Source organism: Cygnus atratus, chromosome Z (genome assembly GCF_013377495.2).
Source record: "Cygnus atratus isolate AKBS03 ecotype Queensland, Australia chromosome Z, CAtr_DNAZoo_HiC_assembly, whole genome shotgun sequence".
NCBI classification, from domain to species: Eukaryota; Metazoa; Chordata; class Aves; order Anseriformes; family Anatidae; genus Cygnus; species Cygnus atratus.
Window position 1 is genome coordinate 22882253 of NC_066396.1, and position 9107 is coordinate 22891359.

Genomic DNA, 9107 nt, shown 5'->3' on the forward strand with positions numbered 1-9107 from the left:
AAGACTAGATTATTCACAAACAAACAAACAAACCAAACCAAACCAAAACAAAACAAAACAAAAACAAAAATAGCCCCTATCTGAAAAAAAGTAGTCTTGCAGTGAAATCATCTATGTTAGCCAGTGGCTCCTCTTCTAAAGAGATGAGTAGTCTTTTTGTGTCTGATGTAAATGAATTAGTTTCAATAGCAAAGAAGGTTGACTAAGTCACGAAGCAGGGATAAAATGAGTCACTTTGGAGTGCTCTAATAAGATGTATGAGGGCTATTGAATAAAGAAAGGGAAAAGTTTATCACAAAACTTCACAGGAGAGGCAAATGCAGATTACAACTGGACAACCAGTTTTCTTGGAAACTACCTAACAATGTAATAACAGAGATTTTTTTTCTATATGTGGAACTGGCATACCAATCTCATGTCTTGACTTTTCCTACGTTCTCCACAGAGAAAACAGACTCTAGCTGTAGCAGGTTACAGCCCTGATGTTGGTTACAACAGTGTTGGGCCCCTCCCTCTGTATTTAAACTTTTCTGCATTTGTTGCCTGCTTGGAGTTTGGAATTTTTTCCCCCTTAATTTTGTCCTTGTTGGTACTCATCTGTAGGATTTTGTCTTTTCTGCCTTTGATGCATCAGACTTCAAATTTATTCTTTTCCATTTCACAGGTATTACTTGTTAGTATGCCGAGTTCCTGTGCAAGTCAGCCTTTGGTCTCCTATTTGATTTCACAACTGAACAGTTTACTTTTTCATCAGCCATGTGAATGCTGGATCATTCATGAGAATGCTGGATCCATCCTATCAATGTATATAAATACCTGAAGGGAAGTTGCCCAAAGAAGTTGTGGAGCCTTTTCCTTGGAGACCTTCAAAAGCTGCCTGGACGTGGTCCTGGGCAACCTGCTCTAGGTGTCCCTGCTTGAGCAGAATTGGTCCAGGCAACCTCCAGAGGTGTCCCTGCCAACTTCAACTGTTCTGTGATGCTGTGACCTCTTTTGTATGTTCTCATTCCTGTTGAGAAATTTTAAGAGTACGTTCATACTTGTCAGGAATGAAGGAACCAAATGTGCCATTCTATGAACGTATCAGTGCATACCCATCACAGCAGAGATAATTTAGGAAGTTCTTTCTTTGTCCATATCATTTAAAAGTTCCTTATTTTAACACAGTTTCCTGAAATACTTAGTGCTGGGGTTTCACTAGGCAGAGTGGTCTCCAGTGTACAGAAGTGCTACTTCATCAAGCTGATAAAAGCATTTTATATTGACAAGGCAGTTACTTCTAGGCTTGGGAGCCCACTGTTTCTAGTTCACATTCCTATTCATCCTTAACAAGTAAACAATAAAATATGTGATTTAATTTTCTGTGACATTAATTCATCTGATTCTTCTTACAATTTAGAAGATTTGTGACTATAGAAAACTAATGATGACTGTTGGAAGGTAGAGGAAGTTTTTATAATGATGAGCTAAGAAAAAAGCCACTGGAAATTGACAAAAATGAATTTCATACCACATTTCACATCATATCCCTGTAGTTTGTTTTTGAAATTAAGCTTTCTACAGCTACTGTGTTACTCAGTAACTGGGGCTTTCAGGTTACACCAGGGATGTACACACCCAGTCTCTGCACAGAGTTATGTTCAAACAGTGAAAAGATTTTTGATTTTTAGATTTGACACATTTTTAAAAGTGATGGCTCAAGATGATGCAATTACTTGACTCTGTGTATCTTGAGTGTTACTACATCCACCACTACCTGTCCCATCTCTCCAAGCAGACAATGATCCTCAAAGAGGTTTCCACGGTCATGGAAACAAAACCCATGTTGCTGACAGTTCTGCGACAATTGTAGTGCAGTGAGAGTCCTTCTCCTCTGCCCTCATGGGGGTCCTTGAGGAGGACAGCATGTGGATCCTGTGCCCCTGCTGGGGAATGTGACCTATGGTGCATCACCATCACACCTGAGAACATTTAGGCTGATCAGAACTCAGATGAGGAACTCTGCCTCACAGCTGCTGCATGAACTGCTGCATCCACTGGCCATGCTTCTGGCCTGGCTCTCATATAGTTCTCGTAGTGCCAGCTTCAAGGTGGGTGCCTCACCCTTCCAAAGCAAGGGCAGCTGCAACCAAGGTGCCATCCAGGCACCCTGGGTCAAGGGCAGCTGACCCCATTTGCCAGAGCTTCCATGGGCCCAAAACCCTGTGGCAGCAGCTACCCCCAAGTTTCTCAGGGGGATCCCAGGAATCCTCCCTCCTCTTTTGCCATTTTCTAAGAGCCTCGTTTCAAGCATGGCATCGCTTGATTTCTGGCTCTCTGTGTTCTTGCGTCTGCTTTTTTCTGACACTGTTTACATGATCACGACTGTATTTCCGTATTGCAAGTTCGAGATAGTGCTTTCTGTTAAGGATAAGAGTTAAGTATAAAAAAAATGCTGCTATTTTGGCTAAAAGAGGAGAAAATGAGAAATAAACATTACAACCTACATATTTTAGAATTACAACGTACGCCACAAATACTCTGCAGGATTTTGTACATTGGAAAAGTAGGTTGCAGTTAGCTCATTAAAGAGAAAATCTGTTAAGTAGTTATGGATAAACATTACTGAGCTGTGAAATGCTGTTAACTTGTAGCTGCTGTCTCTCAATGGCTGAGTGAGGACATTTTTGGCAAACAATTTACATGAATACCTGATCAAAAGTTTTAGAGACGTAATAAGAAGAAACAGAACAAGTATGTGACTCTGCTGGCAATGAGATGGGCAAGAACGTATTGAAGTTTCTGTTGCTGAAATGACATATTTTTTTCTGCATGGCCTAAACTTTTGAGCATAAAGAATTAAATTTCCAATAACAGGAATTTGTAACATTTTTTTTTTTTTTGCAGATGCATAACACAAAGGGGAGTATGGCTCTGCACTTAATGCATTTCATGAGGCATGGATGCAAATTGCTGAGCTATTTCTGTTTCAGTATTATCCATATTAATGAAGAAACTGTGACAGAATATTCAATCTTGTTTGCCAGACATGTAGAAATAATAATTTGGATAAACTTCCTAAGGAATGTCTCTTAATAGAGAAACTCATAGCAGATGAACCAGATGCTCTTCTGAGAAAACCTCATTCAATTGCTAATGCTGATGATTGAAACTTTGGAGGGAAAAAAAAAAGTGGAAAAAAGCATTCTAATGAATTATAAATATGCACTGGCAAAATACATGATTTGAAAGTATTATGCCAAGGCTCCTAACATCATAACATTTTAGCATATTTGATTGATTTTTGTCTGCAACAGCTTTCTCTCACAATAGAATAATCAACAACTGGTTTTGAATATGGAGAAAGTATTTTTGCTGAGAATATTTTTGCCAGAAGTACTTCAATTGAAAGCCATTGCTTCTGTACTGTGAGGTTTTCTAATAAATATTGAAACAAATTATAACAGCTGGTTAGCTGATGTGGTATTATGTCCTGGAAAAAATGAAATAATCATGTAAATTTTTTTTTATTTGCTAATTATATTGGGAAATTACTGATGGAGTTGGTGTTGATATATGCAGGGGCTAGAAAATACTCTGTTAGGCCTCCAGACAGATGAAACCTCTAAACATTTTTTTCTATTGCATTTTAATTCAAAAAGCTATGAAAATACACTTGGTAATTTGAATAATGGGACAGAATCTGTAATAGGTGACTTGCAGTGTTTGTTTGTTTGTTTTTAAAATTGTAGATTTTAATTATTTGATTATAGCATTAATATTGATATGCTAATTTTAAGGCCTCTTAAAATACTAAAACAATGAAAGACTTCTCAGCATTAGTACTGAACTTCAGCTGTTTTTCAATAATGTAAATTTTATACAACTTCCAAGTAAGAGTTATAAATTAAATGGTAGTATTTATTTGCAAAATTTTTATGAGGCCAGTAGTGATAATAAACAAATAAAATTAACATACATAATTAAATTTAGAATACAAAATTGTGTCCCATATATTTTTGAATATAATGGTAGCCATTTTTTGATGCTTTGTAAAAATAATTTCAGTATATTCGACTTCTTCACTGTGATCATAAGAGTTTTAAAAAATCTTACAGGTTTCAGGATTTTTTTCAAGTTAACTTGTTTACCAGCAACCTAATTAATTCCTAAGAAGATTGTCATGACCAGAATAAATATTTAATTTTACCTGTTATTTGTTCAAAACTGTTTTAATTGCCCAAATATTCACCTTGAAACAAGGACATTGCATAAAAATTGGTATGAAGAGAAAGCTAGCTAGAAGCCATTAGAAATGATCACAGACTCAAAGTTGGAGGGTGTCCACAGATTTTTGTAGTTGCAACTCAACACTTATTAATAAACAATAACTAAATACATCCAAATTAATTGCCCAAACTACCAACATATTTATTCCCTTCATTTAAAAATTATTTAGAATGCACGAGCCTGAAATTTTCATGAAGGAACATGTCCATACTGTTTCTTAAGAGAACATTTACTTTCGTCTACGTGCATTTGACAGCAGGTGGTATGATTAAATAGCAATAATAATGTATTTTAAGAATTTGTGTGGGAGGTATAAAACGCAGTATAAAGTCCTTTGCCTGAGACATGCAAGGCACCAAGCAGATTCTGAGCTCTGTACAGGGACAGGTGGAGGTGCCTTTCTCCTTTAAACAGTCATTGTTCTCTGGTTGAGAGAAAGACTCTTGGACACATAGGTAGGAACGCCAACCCCACCCCCCCCACCACCCCCCTTTTTGGGGGGGAAGCAAATTGATCTGTTTTTCACTTCTTGTTGCCATTTCTGTTGCCATTTTCTGGATGAGTGCTCTAAACAAACATGGTATCATATGAAAGGGAGACAGACATCTTTCTTTGAAAAGAAAGTGGTGACCCAATTCCCTCAGGAGGAGCATGTGGAAGTTGTCTGGATTCTGTCATACTGGGATAAAAGAAATTTATCCTTTTTATCCTGTTTGTGGGGACAGGACAAGAGGTAATGGCCACAAGATGGAGCACAGGAAGTTCCGCACCAACATGCGAAAGAACTTCTCGGTGAGGGTGACGGAGCACTGGAACAGGCTGCCCAGGGAGGCTGTGGAGTCTCCTTCTCTGGAGATATTCAAGGCCCATCTGGACGCCTACCTGGGCAGCCTGCTCTAAGGAACCTGCTTTGGCAGGGGGGTTGGACCCGATGATCTCTGGAGGTCCCTTCCAACCCCTACAATTCTGTAAGGAAAAACAAAACAAAACAAACAAAAAAAAAAACACCTGTGAAGGTCAGGCACCTCTAGAGTTAGGGTGGTTGTCTGGTGGTTTTCTGTTGGATACTATTTCTTTACTATATTTTGCAGTAACATCCTGTTATATTCTGGTATATTTTCAATCTTCACAATTATAAAGATTATAATCCTTTTATTTTCCATAAAAGCCTTTATTTTTGTGCCAAGAAGGAACTAAAACTACTGGCAAAGGGTTATTGTGTCCAAACCTCTTCATCTTGACATGCTGCACGACATGCATGATCAGATTTGAAGTGTGTACTGTACCATTATTCATACCATTTTTCTTCAAATCTCAGATGAGAATTTGGTAGACTGATGTGATCAATATGGATATTACATTTCCCTGTATAAACCAGCAAAAAAAATCTTTGACATTAAGAATCTGTGAGCAAATTAAAGCAGCCACTTCAGCTGTGACAATACCCAAATTATTGTCCTTCAAAACAATCACCCCAAACAAAAATCTCACTACTAAGGTGAATTTTCAATTTCAGGTGATATTAGCCAATTGAAGATCATAGAATCATAGAATATCCCAAGTTGGAAGGGACCCTCAAAGATCATCGAGTCCAACTCCTGGGTCACCAAAAGACCACCCAAAACTCAGACCATGTGTCTGAGAGCGTTGTCCAAACACTTCTTGAACTCTGTTAGGCTCGGTGCTGTGACCACTGCCCTGGGGAGCCTGTCCCAGTGCCCGACCACCCCCTGGGTGCAGAACTTTTCCCTAACACCCAGCCTGACCCTCCCCTGTCCCAGCTCCGTGCCATTCCCTCGGGCCCTGTCGCTGTCCCCAGAGAGCAGAGCTCAGCGCCTGCCCCTCCGCTCCCCTCGTGAGGGAGCTGCAGGCCGCCATGAGGCCTCCCCTCAGCCTGCTCTGCTCTGGGCTGAGCAAACCAAGGGACCTCAGCTGCTCCTCAGACATCTTGCCCTCTAGAGCCTTCACCATCCTCGGAGCCCTCCTTTAGACACTCTCAAACAGTTTTATGTCCTTCTTATACTGTGGTGCCCAAAACTGCAAACAGTGCTCAAGGAGAGGCCACACCAGCTCAGGGCAGAGTGGGACAATCCCTTTCCCCCGATCAGCTAGCAGTGCCGTGCCTGATGCGCCCCAGGGTACAGAGCTGGCCCTTTTGGCTGACAGGGCACACTGCTGGCTTGTATTCAACTTGTCATCAACCAGAACCCCCAGTTCCCTTTCCGCAGCCTATCATCCCCCAGTCTGTACCTATAGCAAGGATTGCCCCTTCCGAGGTGCAAAATCTGGCACTTGCTCTTTTTAAACTTCATGCAGCTGGGGATTGCCCAAAGGTGATGCTCTATGAACTCAGGTTTATCAAACCAATATCTATGATGACAGCGATTCATTTTAAAGTATATTCATAAAAAATTTAGTTTCATACACACTTATATAATTGATGTGTGGGAATTCATACATGCTAAAAAAGGGTCATCTAAAAAACCCTTTTGAAGAGCATGTGCTTCTGTAATCCATTGTTGTTTGGAAAATACTAGATTTCATAAATGACTGAAGAAATACTAGCCGGAAATTATAATTGCATGCAAAGTTTATTCTCAGTTCTATCTTTATGCAGTTTATTCTCAAATCTACCTTTTACCTTGTTTGTCTCATTTTTGCAGTCTGTAAATGGTGGAGATAATTTGTTGATATGCACTTGGAAATCCAGAGATAAAAGCACTATCTAGATGCTATTAGTCATCAGCTAATTTTGGAGTAAGCTTTAAAAAACATAAAAGCTAAAAAAATCTATTCCATCTTTGACTATGTAAGCAATTTTATAAGGAGAAAAGGGGCTTTATTATAAAACACACTCAATTAGCTGCTGATGTGTCTCTTACAACTGTTACTACTGTGCTAAATACAACAATCCTCTTCTTCATGTGCTTGCAGTAACAGAGAGAAAAAGCAGGTGCAGAAATCTCACAGTTGTTTCAGTTTACCAATGCTTGTTTGTTTAGATGACTGCTAAACAGAGGTAGGGTGTTTGACAAGGTTTTACCTCCTAGTATTGAGTATGCTGAGGTTGTCCATTAATCTCAATGTGGGCAGGATTTTAAGAAATCTAGTTCAGGTTTCATCCTTTGGGGATGGAGGGAGGAAGTCACTACTAGAGAAATATGATGTTAAAAAAAATTCCTATAGTTTTGCTGGGTAGGGATATAAAATTGTTCTCATGCTTTGTTGAAAAATAAGTATTGTTAAATGTGTTTTTATTTTATTTTTGAGATTGCAGAACTGGTGGGTTATGGGTTATTTCTTAGAATCAAGGGTTTGTGCTCTGTAAAATGGGTATATACCCATTATATAAAAAAATGTATATATAGTAAAATATGTATTTTATATCTCTATATATATCTATCTAAATAGTATGGCATACACTAAAATGAGAACAGCTACCTGATAAATCTGAAAGGTATGGGAATGGAAAGGGGTGTGAAAACAATTTCTAGCATTTGGGAAGAACCCTGGATTTGTAGGGGTTTAGAACCAAGCCTATGGTCTGTGAAATGCTACAAAGTTAACGTTTTCTAGTTTTTCTGTATTTGAAACTTAGCTACACTGGAACTGACTTGTTAGTCTGAATTGCATTAGTTATGTCGAAAGTTCTACTTCATGTGCATTTATTCCAAAGTAAAATACACTGAAAGAACTGTAGATGTAGGCACCATATGTGTTGCTGTTTTCTGATTTCACGTTAACCACACACTTTGACAAGAAGCAGCTCATGCTGTCAGAACTGAGGTTTTGGCCACATGCAGATCTTGGCAAGCATCTCTGCATTAATTTATACATTGAGTAAAATTCCTGACTGATTATAGGAGGCAGAAAAATATCCTGACCTGGAGCATGTGTCTAAGGAAAAACAAAACAAAAACACAACAGATAATAAAGAGTATTATCTGCTGTTAGCTTCAGTAAGAAGCCTACTATGAATAGCAGGTGGAGACTGGCATTTGAAGTTCATACCTGTTTCTTAACTCACAAGAGAAGAGAATATTTGTATTGTAAAAGATACTTTTGTCTCCTGTGTTCTGTAACCCCCATCTATGCAAAACCTTGGAATTTTGGTCATATAGCAATACAAATGGTGTAAAGTTACTGTTTATGGAAACAAACTTAAGCAGCCAAAGCAATACAAATATACTGGCTCCTTGTGTTGCTCATGAAAGAACATGCAGAAAAAAGAAAGCTTTATTTGGATCTCTACAACAAATCAATACATTCCTATTTCAATCACTCTTACATGCTGAAAGATAAAAATTGAACACAAATACAAAATCTTAATAAAAGTAATAATAATAAAGAATACACAACTTGTATGCTTTAATGAGAACCAAAGGTACTAGCCTTGGATAGATGATGGCAGTATTTTAAACATTTGTACCATTCACTTGAACGTTTCTTGAAGTCCCAATTACAGGTCAGAAGTTCTTTAAATTCAAACTGTGTTACACAATGGTTGTTTTAATCTTTGGTCATTTTTCCCCTGAGGACTGCTGGCTTTTTTTTTTTTCCTGAGTTCAGCTCATAACTGCAGAATTATGAAAGCTTGACTGAATAACAGAACAAAGAATGTATTCTTAGCATCCTGCAAGAGTATTAATGTGAGCTGATGTATAAATAGCCTACACTGAAACACCCAGTTATTTTACAACTAAACTCAGTTGAGAAATGCCTGCTGAAAGGAATATCAGTCATACGGCCACCCTACCACTCTGTGTGTGGCTCTTCCCCAAACAATGTACCTGTCAGTCATTTTTCTTTGTTTAATTGAGCATTACAGTAAGTCAGGT

At 38.4% G+C, this 9107-nt stretch overlaps 1 protein-coding gene across 1 annotated transcript in view; it reads left to right on the forward strand.

Annotated features, from left to right (window-relative positions):
- ERBIN (erbb2 interacting protein) overlaps window positions 1–1399 on the forward strand; it is a 124823-nt gene extending 123424 nt beyond the window's left edge. The window contains exon 29 of the transcript XR_004779800.2: window positions 665–1399. The gene's annotated coding sequence lies outside the window, so the exon portion shown is untranslated. The remainder of the gene's footprint in view (window positions 1–664) is intronic.
- Window positions 1400–9107: the final 7708 nt, after the last annotated feature.